The 16,805-nt window shown below is 38.1% G+C and overlaps 1 protein-coding gene across 1 annotated transcript in view; it reads left to right on the forward strand.

Annotated features, from left to right (window-relative positions):
- LOC149457718 (uncharacterized) overlaps nucleotides 1-16,805 on the forward strand; it is a gene marked incomplete at its 5' end in the record, with an annotated part of 276,029 nt that overhangs the window by 11,171 nt on the left and 248,053 nt on the right. The gene's annotated exons all lie outside the window — the stretch shown is intronic.

Raw genomic sequence — 16,805 nt, forward strand, 5'->3', positions numbered from 1 at the left:
GTGGTTTGTAAATAGTGCATATGGCTCTTCTGGTTTGTAAATTGCATTTTCTGATTTTGTAAATGTACATCTCAGGAATTTTCAAAACATGCTGTGTGAAGTTTGCTCTAAAGCAAAGTGCTATAGTAGTCTTGTTATAAGTATAGGCAAGAACAGCTTTAGAGCTCCAGTAGGCAGATCATGTTATGGGAGCATGCCAGATATCTGGTGGCAAACAAAGTCAACTTTGGCCCTGTGTAGAAATTATGTTTGTTCCCTACAACTATCATTTTTCTCACAGAAACCATTATTTTTTTAACAATGATGGCCAATGAGACTGAAATAACTGTTACATGACTGACAACACCTTTAAAAATGTCAACTTTAAATTGTTACATTTTAAGGAAATATATCCACACCTAACCAATATACATTGGTGAATTGAATACTTTTAGAGTAAAGCTATAATTTAATAACATATCGAGTTAAAATAATTAATCTATAGTAAATTCAACCTAATCTGTCATGCCATGTAAGCATTTTACACTGCACTGCAACAGCATATTATATCACTTAGTAATATTACCCAGTACTTCATCGTGCCATTGCAGCTGCAAAAACATGTATGGGGCTGTAAAAATACATCATACTGCCATGGCAACTTACATCAAACAGCAACAGAAAAATTATATCACACTACTAAAACACATTAAGGTGAATTCAATAAAGCTGCTGCACCACTTTTCTGGCAAGAAGTGCTCTTGGTAAGGTGTTGAGCCTAATTCAAGAAACATCTGCAGCTTTTTTTATTCTGAATGCCACTCTTGTGCAAAATTGAGGTAGTTATCATTTTCACCGTGTTTACATTGTGGCGCAATAACTGCACAAAATTCAAAATAAAAAACCAACAGATTGTATGTTATGAAAGTGGAGCTAAATAAGACCAACTCTCTTTGAGTGTACAGAGAGAGGTCAGAATGAACCCACAAGCATTTGTATAAATGTATTTGTGATCGACCTCAACCATCATTAACCATCATAAATATACTGTATATGTGTTTGCATGCAAAATAAAATAACACGTAGTATTAAAAACATTCATATTTGTTTTTTGAATGTTAATTAATCAAAGCAAATGTTAATTTTAGGCAACGTTTGAGGGTATGCTCATTATGGTTCTTGAATGTGCAAGGGATTGACCTTAAAACAGCATAGTAGAAAAAGCTGTCATTCAAAATAATCAGCAAGAATGAAGAATTGCTATGTAATAGTTAGTTTTTCTTCCTCTTGTGTTGTAGGTTCAAGACTGCTAAACCTTTTATATCCCCAAAAAGTACTATTACTGTTTTAAAACAAATGTTAAGAGCCCCTAACTTGTTTAAGTTAATGTACAATGAAAACATGTAACACTCCATCACATGAAACACTAAACAATTATAAAAATAAAGCACTGCAATACATGCAATACAGAATCCACATTTTATTTCTACGGTTCTGAGCCCTTTAAAGTGTTACAAAATCCACAATAGTAAAATCAGTCTGTGTATTCAGTAAAGCATGCTTGGTATACTCACTGTGGAACCTAAGAGGTTAATCCCCTGCATTGCATAAAAAGACTGTTTAATTGTTTCTTCTTTGTTTCTCCCCTTGTTCAAGTGACCACCTCTTATTTCCTGACTGAACGTAGGCATGCACATGCTCAGTTTGGTGTGTATCGCTAGAGAGGTTTTTTTTTTCTTCTTGGGAGAGTACATGTGATCAGCACAGGGCCAATCAGCACTGTCCAGACAGAGGTCTGGGGTTCTGCATCCTCCTAGAGCAGATAGAAAACTCCTCCTACAAGCTTTAGCTAGTGGTGGGCTGGACACAGATACAAGTCACAAGGCTGCTCTAACTGCTGATGAGAAAAGGTATTTAGAAATTTACATTTACTAAAATAATTGCACTTCCATGTTGTGTGTACTATGGGAGACCAGATATATTGAATGCAGGGTCCTGGGTTTAGTAACACTTTAAGTTATTTGTCCAGTAGCCCTAACCATGCCACCGTTTTTTCTTTAAGCAGCAATTTCTATGTATTGTTCATCCACTTCATCTACATTGCATTATTATATAAAAAATGGGAGACTTTAGGAAATTCCTTAAATAGGGATTTTAATGACTCGTGTACTGTGATTTGATTAGTCTCCATTGAAGATGTTACTTTGAGAATTTTTCTCCAATAGCAAGTTTAGACCACCAGTTCTCAGAGATTCGTTGGCTGTAAAAAGCATTGTGCCAAATTAAATGACAAGTTCTAGACAGGTTCATGAATTTGGCACACACTGCACTACTTTTACAATGCCCACGGGGCACTTTCATAAATTCTGTCTGCACCAATCTTTATGAATTCCAGGGATTGCATCCCCTACCAAAAACATCAGACTGCAATACCACCTTTTACCACACACAGTATGCTTCAAAATCAATATATATAAACATCATCAATTTATATTGCACTGTAACAGCACAATATATGATATTGTGAATTGGTGTTCAGTGTAGAATCCCCCTCACTTTGGCGGTCAGTGAAAAATCCTCTATTATGTTAGTGGTTAGTGTAAATGTCCCTCTTACATTGGAGCTCAAATATTCTGCCCTTTACATGGGTTGTTAGTGTACATTACCCCTCTGTATTGATGGTCAGTGTAGAATCTTGTATAATGGTAAATGTAGAACTTTCTTGATAGAGGGGGGTGCTTTGGCATTTAACCACTAATGTAACTAGTTTACATTATTCACTGATATAATAAAAACATTCACACTTACTGTAAAAAAGGACTTCTACCCCAGCCAACAGGGGTATTTACACTGACTGTGGATGTAACATAGGGATCCTACAATGACCACCAATTCCTCTAATATAGTGGTTGTCACTGTAAAATTCTAATGTAACATTGGTGGTCAGTATAGTTGTTTAGTGTAGATTGTATACTGATTTCCACTATAAGGGGATATTAAAGATGGCCAGCAATGTAACAGAAATTCTATTATACCAGTGGATGCAATGGGGACATGCACACCAACCACATATGCTACAGATATAAAAGTGGTCAGTGTAAATACTCCCATTACATTGGTGGGCAGTGTAGAATTCCCATAAGGGAGATCATTTACAATAATCACTAATGTTAACAGAGGCAATCACACTTGACTATCAAGATTCGTAGTCCTGGTGAAATTAATTGCAGATTCACTTAACCTCCCTAGTGGTATGATTATTTCAGATTTCTGGTGCTGAAAGCGGTACCATTATTTTGCATGGAAATATGTAGTTTTTTTATTGTAGGCTGTAATTGTAGGAATAACTCACTGAAATCTGTCCGAACAAGTCTATTAAACATCCCGGGTATGATAAAATTTGAAACACGAAATCATAAATTATAATTTAATAAATAATCATAAAAAATAATAATATAATAATAATACATTTAATTCAATAATATAATCAAACCAAAAACACTGAAATTTGAAATATAGCGTCAAGTTCGCACATCGCTGAGCAGTCGCAAAATCGTTTTTAGTGTCTGATGACGAATTTCCCCACGAATCATTATTACTCAATTCTGCAAGTGGTTCTGATTTACTATCGCTGTTCTCTAGCTGGTGTAAAACCACTTTTGACCTAAAGGGACGATTTTTGGATGCCATGGACTTTTCTCAGTTTCTAGGCAGAAAGAACAGACAAAATGCAGGCAGGGCACAGGACAAAGCACTAGGGACAAAATGTATGTGAAATGGGTTGAAACAGCAATGTTTTACTATGTAAAATTTGTTTGGAAAAAAATTACATTTTTCCCACTGTCGGCGGCGGCCGTACATCCCGACGTCACAGGGACCGGAACACAGAAGCCGGATGCCGGCATCTGCCGGAGGAGATGGCCGGGGACGCTGCAGGGGACACATCGCGGGAGCGAAGGACAAGGAAAGCTCTGCAGGGACTCCCTATGCAGCGCCGCATGGTAAGCCCAAGTGTAGCTCGGGGTTACCGCTTTTGGTACAGACATTTTACCCTGAGCTACACTCGGGAATACTGCTAGGGATGTTAAGGGAATGTTTTAAAATCCATAATGCACTGCATGGCTTTTAAATGTGCTTGCTGGGAGCACAATAAAGGGAATGGGACAGGAAGCTCCTGCACCTCTGCCAGAACACAGCACTGTATACTGTATGTAGCTAATGCTACTGTATATACAGTTTATATAGCACTCCCAGTATACAGATGTATTTGTGAAGGAAATAGTTTGTTGGGATCAGCTTGGCCCCAACAGACTATTTAAAGTCTAATCCTTCCTGGACTTTGGCTTTAAAATTGTCCTGCTGCTGATACTGCAGCAGTCAACATCATTCTATAATTCCTATGATTAAATCACTGACTTGTACAGTATTTCTTCAGCACATTTCAGCCTGTTTCTCCTCCATAAAATTGTCCTGCTGCTGGCTAATTTTACATTGGTGTAGCATCTATGGTCTCTAAATTCCTAATGAGATTTTGATAAAAACTAGCCATCAGCAGGGAAGTTTTGCATCAGTGGGAATAGGGACAGCCACAGCGAACTACTGGTCAATTGCAATTTACCAGTCAAAATGGCCTATTACAGCTTGATGAAAAATCCTGTTAAAACTACCAAAAAAATATTTTTTGTTTTCAAACTGAAATTGATTTTATCAGGGGCCTTACCAATTACCCAGTGCCAATGCCCATACTGGTTTATTAGTCATAAGTATCTCTTTTATTGGTGATTAGCAGGAGAAGAATCTTCAGTAGGAGAAAAGTCCTCAACTCATTACTGTTTATTTATTTATTTATTTCAGGTACTTATATAGAACTGTCAATTTACACAGCGCTTTATAGTCTAAGGTCCCTAACTCACATTCATGCATACACATACTAGGGCCAATTTAGACAGGATCCAATTAACCTACCAGCATGTCTTTGGAGTGTGGGAGGAAACCGGAGTAACCGGAGGAATCCCATGCAGGCACAGGGAGAACATGCAAACTCCAGGCAGGTGGTGCCGTGGTTGGGTTCATTACTTACCTAACTCAATGAAGTGCTACAGAGGGTAAGCGAATGTTCACCTTTCCCAGTAACCGTACTGGAGCTATGTGAGCACTGTCTAGATGAGAACAATCCTACCATTCAATAAGCTTGGAAACTGTGCCTTAGCACCTGTAGGCTTGTAGCTTTCAATGAACTACCATGGAGCTATGGAGCTCCATGGTAGTTCATTGAAGCTTCTTGTCAGTATATCTGCTTGCTCGTGCGTCCCGTACGGCAAGCAGATATTCTGACAGGTCTGCAGGAGACCTGCATGGCATTAGCAGTCTACTGATCACTTGTGCAATACTTTATAGGCTGCTTTGGACACAAATAATAAATGCACATTTTTTTACCTGCAAAAAAATGTGCATTTATTATTTTTGTTCAGAAGGTGATATTATCCTTTAACTATAAAGTACTATGACTCCTTGTGTAAGCTACTCCTCACATCCCACACACTGATGTCAAAGAATGGCACATCCTAGGACTAACAGGTCTTACAAACCATTACCATATGAAACCCTCAGCTTTGGGTTTGAACTATCAGGCACTATCCAACTAGAACTTCACACACCAGAGTCTTATTTTTCTCAGTGACTGCATAGATTTTAGACATGTGCAGCACTGTAGGTTTAGATTTTAATTCATATGTATAGGCTGATAATTAAAGATTACCATTTGAATGATGGTTTCCTTTTTTTTCGTCTGTAAAGACAGTCAGTCTATATTATGGGCTGTTACTATGCCAGTAAACACTGATGAAGCAGTCCTATAATCAAAAGCAATGGCTAATCTTTCATATTGTTTGACCAGAAAAACCAAATACACCAATTAATTTTAATGATTTCCTATTCCTTTATGGAACTAACGGCATCCAGCACAAAGCTGATAAAAGAACTCAGATTCAGTTTTGGGGTTACTTGTTATTGAAGTATTTAACATTACATTTGCTAATTTTAACATAAAAGCATTTTATATTGTATACAAGTACCACCACCACACGCTGTATTCAACTGTGGTATTCAGCTAGTGGTCTTTGATTGCTCATTTCATGTGTACAGCCAGCAAGGGACAGCTGCAGCATCGAATCCATGCTACAGCTATCTAGGTGAGTATGTATGTTTGATTTTTTAGATTCCTGCACTTCTCTTTTTTTATAAATTGTAAACCCGGAAGACTGATAATGCAGGGTTGGAGCAGTGCCAATCTGTTATTGCGTTAAATGCATTATAATTACAACACTTTTTTTTAATGAAATATATTTATTTTAAATTTACTTAACCTCCTTGGCGGTATGATTCTTTCTTTCTTTTTTTATTGTAGGCTGTAATTTTTAGGAATAACTCACTGAAATCTGTCAGAACAAGAGTCTATTAAACATTCCGGATATGATAAAATTTGACACACGAAATCATAAATTATAATTTAATAAATAATCATAAAAAATAATAATATAATAATAATAAATTTAATTCAATAATATAATCAAACCAAAAACACTGAAATTTGAAATACAGAGGCAAATTCGCACATCGCTGAGCAAAGTCGCAAAATCGTTTTCAGTGTCTGATGACGAATTTCCCCACGAATCATTATCACTCAATTCTGCAAGTGGTTCTGATTTACTATCGCTGCTCTAAAACCGCTTTTGATGTAAAGGGACGCTTTTTGGACACCATGGACTTTTCTCAGTTTCCAGGCAGAAAGAACATTCAAAATGCAGGCAGGGGACAGGACAAAGCAGTAGGGACAAAATATATGTGAAATGCATTGAAACAGCAATGAAAGCAAAAATGATATTTTTTAAAAATTTCAAATTTCCCGCCGGTTCCGGCACCCGTACGTCCCGACGTCACAGGGATCGGAACACAGAAGCCGGATTCCGGCATCGGCTGGAGGAGATGGCCGGGGACACTGCAGGGGACACATCGCGGGAGCGAAGGACAAGGTAAGTGCTGCAGGGACCCCCAGAGCAGCGCCGCATGGTAAGCCCGAGTGTAGCTCGGGGTTACCGCTTTTGGTATTGAAATTTTACCCCGAGCTACACTTGGGATTACCGCTAAGGAGGTTAATATAGGATTCTTTATAAGGTCAATTGGGTGGTATAAGTGACCAGCAGAGCAATATTCCATTATTTTTGTTTAAGTCAGTAACAAGTACAAGGCACTCCTATTTTTTTTTTAAATAACAATTTTATAGTTTAGGTAAATAATAAGATAAACATTAATGTGAACTAGAGTCCTTATTATAAAGAATCTGTTTTGTTTAGTATTGTTAAAAGCTTGAAGGAGAGTATATAGTTAAATGATTTCTATAGTCACAGTATTCACTTTCATTTTATAACATTAACCTTGTAATAGCAATGCAATCAAGAATTATATTTGACAATCTATCATAAGCTATCTTGAAAAATTGAGTGTCGGCTATCTGCTGGCCATCTCCTTCCACAACATCCTGGATTCTTTGCATGCTTTGCAACTTCTCTAACACTTAATTTCAGTTTTTAAGGATTACATATCCAATGGTACCTTGCTGCCTGCAAGAAGTAATTCATATAATAACTGTGCTTCCTGAAACTTCTCCTCTCAGCACTTCTGCAGTTCAGAAGACAGGCTCTGAAAGTCCTGTGACACAGCATTGCCTACTCACAGGACATAGTAAATATGTGTCACATAATTAAAGGAAGGAAATGTTTGGGGATCTTCACAACGTAAGTTTACAAACTTCAAGTGTATTCAGATTAATAGGAGTAGGTTAGAAATACAATTTTGAAATGAATGAATATAGGATTTTCAATGTTGTCCATAATAGGCTTTAGGTGGAAACAACAGACAAACATAAATCAAGAGCATAACAAAAGACAACACCAAGGAACACTTAGCAAAGGTTTTGCTCTGCAAATATGTCTAGAAAAGGGGTAGGATCTGAAAGATGCAGGGCATCAAAGTGTTATATGTGACAACAGACTACACTGACCATACAGAGGACAAATTCAACTAGAAAAGCTACAATTTCTGGGGAAATTGTGTGAAGTGTTCTTGCCTCCACCAGTAGTCTACAACTGGATTGGGTGGAGTAACTGGGTGGAGTGGCTTGTCACTCTGCTGCCTGCTCACACACCTGGGTTCCTATGGCAACTCACTCTACAGCAAGGGCAGAGAAGAGTGGTTAAAAACAAACTGCTCCAACTTGCTCACTTCACTGGCTGTTGCCATCTTCAAATGGTTGTAGTTAAAAAATTATAAATCCTACACCAAAGAGCTTATATTGTGAGATTCACAAGACCCAGACCTACATTTTGATGCATAGTATGTCTCCGAAATATTACAAATGAAGGCACAGTGGCAGTTTAGAAATTGCCCTTCAAATTTGAGGTGGCTAGAGTGGAGTTTCAATGAATGTCAATGGGCGGCATGAGTTGCAAACAAATTGTCATATTGTGAAAACTATCAGGACTATGGTTTAGCCATGGACATTTTTAGTGGCAGCAGGGATAGCTGAACATTTTGATGTAAGATTTGTGTAGTTGGGCTTGAAAATGAGGCACAGATGGCAGTTTAGAAATCATGTCCTAATTTTTCAGCTCACACTCTAGCTTTTGTCAGCTCCCACTCTAGTTTTGAACATTCCGCCAATCATTCCTATAGGACCAATTTCACCACAAAAACGCTGATATTTCGTGAACCATTCGGCAAAACGTTCCACAAAGTAATAGCACACCAATTGGGAACAATCCGCACATCTCAGTACATTACTGTCTATGTAGTATAAAAACTGTGGGAGGAGTTAGGGTGGTAAATTTGGCTATAATAATAACAATATATATGTGAGATAACAGTAAGTGGTCTTGCCATGCAAGAACACTTAATCAGGAGACAAGCAAAAAGAGAGAAAAAAAACACTAGAAAAGGACTTTCAGGTGTCAGAATGAATGCAAAGAAAAAAAATAACATCAATAGTTTTATTGTTACAAATGGCAATGATCAAAAATACACTGCTCAAAATAATAAGGAACACTTTGAAAACACATCAGATCTCAATGGGGAAAAATATCATGCTGGACATCTATACTGATATGGACTGGGTAATGTGTTAGGAATGTAAGGATGCCCCATCATTTGATGGAAATCAAAATTATCCACCTACAAAGGACTGAATTCAAAGACACCCGAAAATCAAAGTGAAAAAATTATGCAGCATGCTTGTCCATTTTCTGAAATTTAATTGCAGAAACTCAAAATGGAACTCAGTAGTTTGTACGGCCCCCACGTGCTTGTATGCATGCCTGACAATGTAGTGTCCTGGGATATTTCCTCCCAGATATAAACCAGGGCTTCACTGAACTCCTGGACAGTCTGAGGTGCATCCTGGTGGAGTCGGATGGACCAAAATATGATATCCCAGAGTTGTTTATTGGATTTAGGTCAGGAGAGTGTGGAGCCATTCAATGGTATCAATTTCTTCATTCACCAGGAACTGCCTCCATATACTCGCCACATGAGGCCGGGCATTGTCGTGCACCAGGAGGAACCCAGGACCCACTGCACCAGCATAGGGTCTGACAATGGGTCCAAGGATTTAATCCTGATACCTAATGGCAGTCAGAGTGCCATTGTCTAGCCTGTAGAGGTGAGTGTGTCTCTCAATGGATATGCCTCCCCAGACCATCACTGACCCACCACCAAAACTGTCATGCTGATCGATGTTACAGGCAGCATAACATTCTCCACGGATTCTCCGGACCCCTTCACATCTGTCACATGTGCTCAGGGTGAACCTGCTCTTATCTGTGAAAAGCACAGGGCACCAGTGGCAGACCTGCCAATTCTGGGGTTCAATGGCAAATGCCAATTGAGCTCTGTGGTGACGGGCAGTGAGCACAGGGCCCACGAGAGGATGCCAGGCCCTCAGGCTACCCTCATGAAGTCTGTTTTTTTATTGTTTGGTCAGAGACATTCACACCAGTGGCATGCTGGAGGTCATTTTGTAGGGCTCTTACAGTGTAAATCCTGTTCCTCCTTGCACAAAGGAGCAGATACCAGTCCTGCTGATGGGTTAAGGACCTTCTATGTCCCTGCCCAGCTCTCCTAGAGTAACTTTCTGTCTCCTGGAATCTCCTCCATGCTCTTGAGACTTGAGCTGGGAGACACAGCAAACCTTCTGGCAATGGCACGTATTGATGTGCCATCCTGAAGCAGTTGGACTGCCTGTGCAACCTCTATAGGGTCTACGTATGGCCTAATGCTACCAGTAGTGACACTGACCCTAGCTAAATGCAAAACTAGTGAAAAAAAGATGAGTAGGGAAAAAAAATTCAGTTGTCTCCATCTGTAAAACCATTCTTGTTTTGGGGGTCATCTCATTGTTGCCCATCTCGTGCACCTGTTGTTGATTTCATTAACATCAAAGCAGCTGAAACTGATTAAAAACCCCCTCTGCTACTTAACTGACCAGATCAATATCCCAGGTGTTTAATTGACTTGATGCTATACTCTGATTAAATAGTGTTCCTTTAATTTTTTGAGCAGTGTATAATAAAAGTACATATATAAATACAAGGTACTGAGATCACTATATCCATAATCACTCAGAATAGCACTTGATCTTTTTTGCCCACAATTCTATACAGTATTCAATAGTACAAAAATACAGATCGCAACTATGAGTGGTAAGGACAGTAACACAGGTGACAGTTAGGAGTCTTGATGAATTTTCCTGTTAGATGGCTTCAACAAGAGGCCAAAACCATTGTGATATGCTGTGTGTATGGAGCTTCATTCAAACAAATAGAGTTTCGGGAAATAGCCTCAAAAGTAAAGAGTCCCAAAAGGGTGTGGAAAGCAAATATGGACCCCTTGAGGGGTGGCCTGAATATCTGCTAATATCTGCTTGGGTAGACGTTATGAACACTCAAAAGATGATGTAAATTCAGCTCTTATGCCACTACTTGTGAAGCTGTAGGGTCATGGAGAGTGCTCCAAATAAGTGGATTGCAAATAGAAAGCTGGTTCAGTATTCTTTGGCATTGATTCTGACACCTAAAAGTCCTTTTCTATTTTTTCTTTTTTTTTTGCACGTTCATTTTTCATGTGGAGTTAATGTATACAAACTGTAGCACTCCTTGTTGTATTTATACAGTCAGGAGATAAGGTGAAAGCTGTTAATCAGGAAGCCTGTTATACATGAACACCTGGAACACAGGACAAAGACAGAGTTTTAAAAGCAATATTACACAAACTACTTCTGACAATGCAGGAATAATCTTATACAGTGTGCTGTAGAGATGGCAGAAGTATTATTACCAGGCAGCTTCTGGGGGATCAGGAGTAGGTTTGTGAGGAAAGTCAAATGGTTTAGGCTCTATCTAAAACAAAGCATATAGAAATAGAAGAGACTGACAACAAATAACAAGAAGTAGGTATGGCCCAGAGTATGCTCATATGCTTCCATTTAGCTGTTTAGGTCTTATACTTGGGAGTGTGTTTACTCTTTGGGAGTGTTGCTCCTGGCCATGATATGCAGGAGGTCCTGCCATTGTTTCTCCAGTACGGCCCCTGACAACCCTGCTACTTCTTAGGGGTCTGTGAGTGCAAATAAGCTTGTTGTAACTTCCAGTGAAGTTTTGTGATAATGAAATGATTCAGTGCAACTTTTGTTATCTGTTCTTTTTTCTAGAGAAGTGAACTCTATTTTGGACAACCCAGTAGAGGGATAGCTATATCAGAAGGGTATATCAGAATGGTTTCTGAGTGCAAAGTTGTGGTTTTATAAGTTTTATTAGATGTGTGCATTGATCTTAATCTCTAATAAGCTTTGATCTTCCACACGTTTCCAAAGCATGCATAACACAAGAAAAAATGTAGAAAACTGTGTCTTATTGACTTCTAATATAAAGTCATTAAGTAACCACAGTGCAAAATTGTGTTTCTTGGGCATGTAATGTAAAATGCTTATTTAAAAGAAATACATTAGTTTTGACTCGATGGGATTTATTTACTAAAGCTGGAGAGTGCAAAATCAGGCTCAGTTCTGCAGAGAAACCAATCTGCTTCTAACCTCAGCTTGTTCGATTAAGCTTTGCCAATAAAACCTGGAAGCTGATTGGTGAACCTGATTTTGCACTCTCCAGCTCTAGTAAATAAACCCCCATGGTTACTCTTTACAGTCCTGCGTACTTCAGTCTGATATTACCCTTTACGGTCCTATGTATTTCAGTCTGATATAGTTGCAATTTGCAGAGCTACCACTCTTCTCTTTATATACTGCATTTGTTTAGTGACAATAGATTTTTTTTAATGCAGGGAATTATATATAGAAAGGTTGGAAACATACAGTCATGGCCGAAATTGTTGGCACCCTTGATATTTCTCCAGGAAATCATGTATTTCTCACGAAACGTATTGCATTAACACATGTTTTGCTATACACATGTTTATTCCCTTTGTGTGTATTGGGACAAAACAAAAAAAGGGAGGAAAGAAAGCAAATTCGACATAATGTCACACAAACCTCCAAAAATGGGCTGGACAAAAGTATTGGCACCCTTTCACAACTGCGGATAAATAAGAATGTTACAAGCATGTGATGCTCCTGTAAACTCACCTGGGGCAAGTAACAGGTGTGGGCAATATAGAAATCACACCTGAAAGCAGATAAAAAGGAGAGACGTTCACTTAACCTTTGCATTGTGTGTCTGTCTGTGCCACACTAAGCATGGACAACAGAAAGAGGAGACGAGAACTGTCTGAGGACCTGAGAACCAAAATTGTGGCAAAATATCAACAATCTCAAGGTTACAAGTCCATCTCCAGAGAACTAGATTTGCCTTTGTCCACAGTGCGCAACATTATCAAGAAGTTTGCAACCCATGGCACTGTAGCTAATCTCCCTGGTCGTGGACGGATGAGGAAAATTGATGAAAGATTGCAACGCAGAATAGTCCGGATGGTGGATAAGCAGCCCCAAACATGTTCCAAAGACATTCAAGCTGTCCTGCAGGCTCAGGGAGCATCAGTGTCAGCGCGAACTATCCGTCGACATTTAAATTAAATGAAACGCTATGGCAGGAGACCCAGGAGGACCCCACTGCTGACACAGAGACATAAAAAAGCAAGACTACAGTTTGCCAAAATGTACTTGAGTAAGCCAAAAGCCTTCTGGGAAAACGTCTTGTGGACAGATGAGACCAAGATAGAGCTTTTCGGTAAAGCACATCATTCTACTGTTTACCGAAAACGGAATGAGGCCTACAAAGAACAAAACACAGTACCTACGGTAAAATATGGTGGAGGTTCAATGATGTTTTGGGGTTGTTTTGCTGCCTCTGGCACTGGGTGCCTTGACTGTGTGCAAGGCATCATGAAATCTGAGGATTACCAAAGGATTTTGGGTCGCACTGTAGGGCCCAGTGTCAGAAAGCTGGGTTTGCGTCCAAGATCCTGGGTCTTCCAGCAGGACAATGACCCCAAACATACGTCAAAAAGCACTCAGAAATGGATGGCAAAGAAGCGCTGGAGAGTTCTGAAGTGGCCAGCAATGAGCCCAGATCTAAATCCCATTGAACACCTGTGGAGAGATCTTAAAATTGCTGTTGGGAAAAGGTGTCCTTCCAATAAGAGAGACCTGGAGCTGTTTGCAAAGGAAGAGTGGTCCAAAATTCCGGGTGAAAGGTGTCAGAAGCTTATTGATGGTTATACGAAGCGACTGATTTCAGTTATGTTTTCCAAAGGGTGTGCAACCAAATATTAAGTTAAGGGTGCCAATACTTTTGTCCAGCCCATTTTTGGGGTTTTGTGTGACATTATGTCATATTTGCTTTTCTGCCTCTGTTTTATATTTGTTCCAATACATACAAAGGGAATAAACATGTGTATAGCAAAACATGTGTTAATGCAATACCTTTTTTGTGTGAAATACTTGATTTTCAGGAAAAATATCAAGGGTGCCAACAATTTCGGCCATGACTGTATATAATAAAAATATATTAAAAACATGGTTGGTACATGTGTTTAAGTACAATGCTTTACGTAAAACAATTATATTCTTCAGCTAATAAAATATTCTTGCAGACACACCTGTGTTAGAAAACATAATTATCTCAAAAATGCATAATAGTAACATTTCAGCTACATGGACAGCACTCTGTTACCTGTACATGTACAGTGTATGAACCTTGTATTGGTGTTCTAGTGACACTTCCTTTTGGTGCATACAAAAAAATGCACTGCCTTATTTGTAAATTATGGGGGACATTTACTAAAACTGGAGCACTCAGAATCAGGTGCATGATAGCCAATCAGCTTCAAACCTCAGCTTGTTCAATTAGGCGTTGACCATAAACTCTGGAAGCTGATTTGTTTCTCTGCAAAACTGCACCAGATTTTGCACTTTACAGTTTTAGTAAATGTCCCCTTATGTGTTAAATTGGTTTGGACAGTAGTTCAAAAAGAGATTTCCTCAGATCATGTTATGTTGTCATGATTAAAAATAACTGTATATTGTTGAAGTGACGGCATGATTTGGATACAAACTGTAGCCTGACCTTTGCACTAGTGACATAAGAAGTGTTTATATATATATTACAGAATGTATAATAAAAAGGCTCCTATTTTGTCAGGGTCACTACATGTTGAAGTTTTGCTTGGGCTTGACAGCAGGATATTCCATAAAGTCTAACAAGCCAGCTTTCTTAGGCACTCTCTAAAATGCAATTTACATATGTCCTTTACTGTCAGGCAATAGAATTAATACTCCTTTGTGTGACAGTGTTGCTACAGGCATAAAAATAGAGCTTGCAAAATTAGGTCATGAATCCCAAAAAGAATCATGTCAGCACTCCTGTGAAGCTGCAATAGTGCCAAAAATTACTTTTAAACTTTTAGGAAACTTTGATTGAAATATCAAAGTCAACTTAAAAGAAAAAAAAAGATTATTTGCTTTGAGACAAGTAGCATGTGTTAAGTTATTACATTTCATGAGCATAATAACAGATTAATTCAGCTGTATCATTTCATTATTTAATAATATAAGTAGAATATTTTTGAGACTGATGCCAGAATTGCAAGTGGCTATAGAAGTGTAGATTCTACTGTAGTCCAATTATTACATTCAAATGAATAACTGTCTAAAGGTACCTTAGCCTTGCAAAAAATATATGTTATGGCACAAGAGGCTTAAATGATAACTAAATTCAAGAATAAACATTTAAAATGTTGCAGTTTATCAGTCCTTAGATGTGGATTAGCTATATTTTTCAGGCTGAGAGCATTTTCAGTAGATTCAAAATATACCCATTGATCCAGCCAGAAATGCACTGTCGGTATTACTTCCTATGAGCTGAACTGAAAGGAAAAACAGTGTTACCTTTCTTCTTAATCAGCTTAGCTCCCCATCCTCATGTAATGGAGATACACAAAAGGCAGACATTTGTGTAGTCCAGCCTAGGTGGCAACCATAGATACAGTGGAGTGAGTGAATGTAGCCAACCAAGCATATGTAGTATGCCATTTGTAGGATTACCACGTGGAAATAAAGAAAAATGGACCCGAAAGAAGAAAGCTAATGTAAAACATCTTATATATGCACTGGACAGCTGCAATATAGCATTTGTTTGTTTTTGGGATTAGATAGGCTGTGAGGCATCATTGAGCCTCACAAGGATACTTGATCAAACAAAACTGTAAATAGGAAGTAGTTTTCTAATGAATTTATAACCAGGTGAAATCATGAATAAATAATTTTTTTTGCAATACACACAACAAATTCTCCAATACAAAATGCAAAATATAAAATCCTTCTTAAAAATATTTGCAAGTACAGCCTCCAATTGTTCCCCTTTTACATTGATCTTTATGTTATTTTCCTGCTGGAACCACATGCAGAGCTAAATAGTGGCTCAGATACTTGATGGTAACTTTGGCTCTGTTCCCTTTCAAATCATGGTGATTGCATATTTTATTAACCACTTCAATAACAGGCTAATTCTAAAACAAAACAATTATATGCAAAAATCGACATTTTGTTTTCTGAAAAATTACTCCCAAACATTATATACTTTTTATAATAATATTCTCTATAGCTCTAGAGAATAAAATGGTGGGTGTGGTAATTTTTATGTTCCACAGTATTTGCACAGCAGTTTTTCAAAAGCAATTTTTAAGAAAAAATACACTTTATTTAATTTTATTACAAAAAAACTCTATATAATACCAACTTTTTTTGTTAAATATAAAAGACGATGTTACGTCTAGTAAATAGATGCCTAACATGTCACATTTTAAAATTGCATATGCCGATGGAATGGCACAAAACTACGGTACCTAAAAATTTCCACAGGTGAAGTTTTAAACGCCTTTATAGGTTACCAGTTTATAGTTACAGAGGTCTGGTACTAAAATTATTGCTGATGTTGGCTATGATGCCTCACATGTGTGGTGCGATTATCATTTACATATACATGTGGAAGGTAAGTATGCATTCACATTTGCACCATAGCACAGGGGGCACTTTATAGTTATTTTTTTATTATTGTTATTATTATTTATTTAAAACTTTTTTTTTGTACTGTCTCTTTTATTTTTTGTAATCAACTTAAAATGGACCTCCAGGCTCCCACAAAAAAAATTAAAAATTAGCAGCCACAAATACTGTAGCTGCTGACTTTTAATATAAGGACACTTACCTGTCCAGTGATCCAGTGATGTCCTCACCTGAGCTGATTCTTCAGTCAGCTTCGGGTGCAGAT

The sequence above is a fragment of the Staurois parvus genome, unplaced genomic scaffold, assembly GCF_062004578.1.
Source record: "Staurois parvus isolate SC_StPar_1 unplaced genomic scaffold, SC_StPar_1.0 ptg000303l, whole genome shotgun sequence".
In the NCBI taxonomy this organism is placed as follows: domain Eukaryota; kingdom Metazoa; phylum Chordata; class Amphibia; order Anura; family Ranidae; genus Staurois; species Staurois parvus.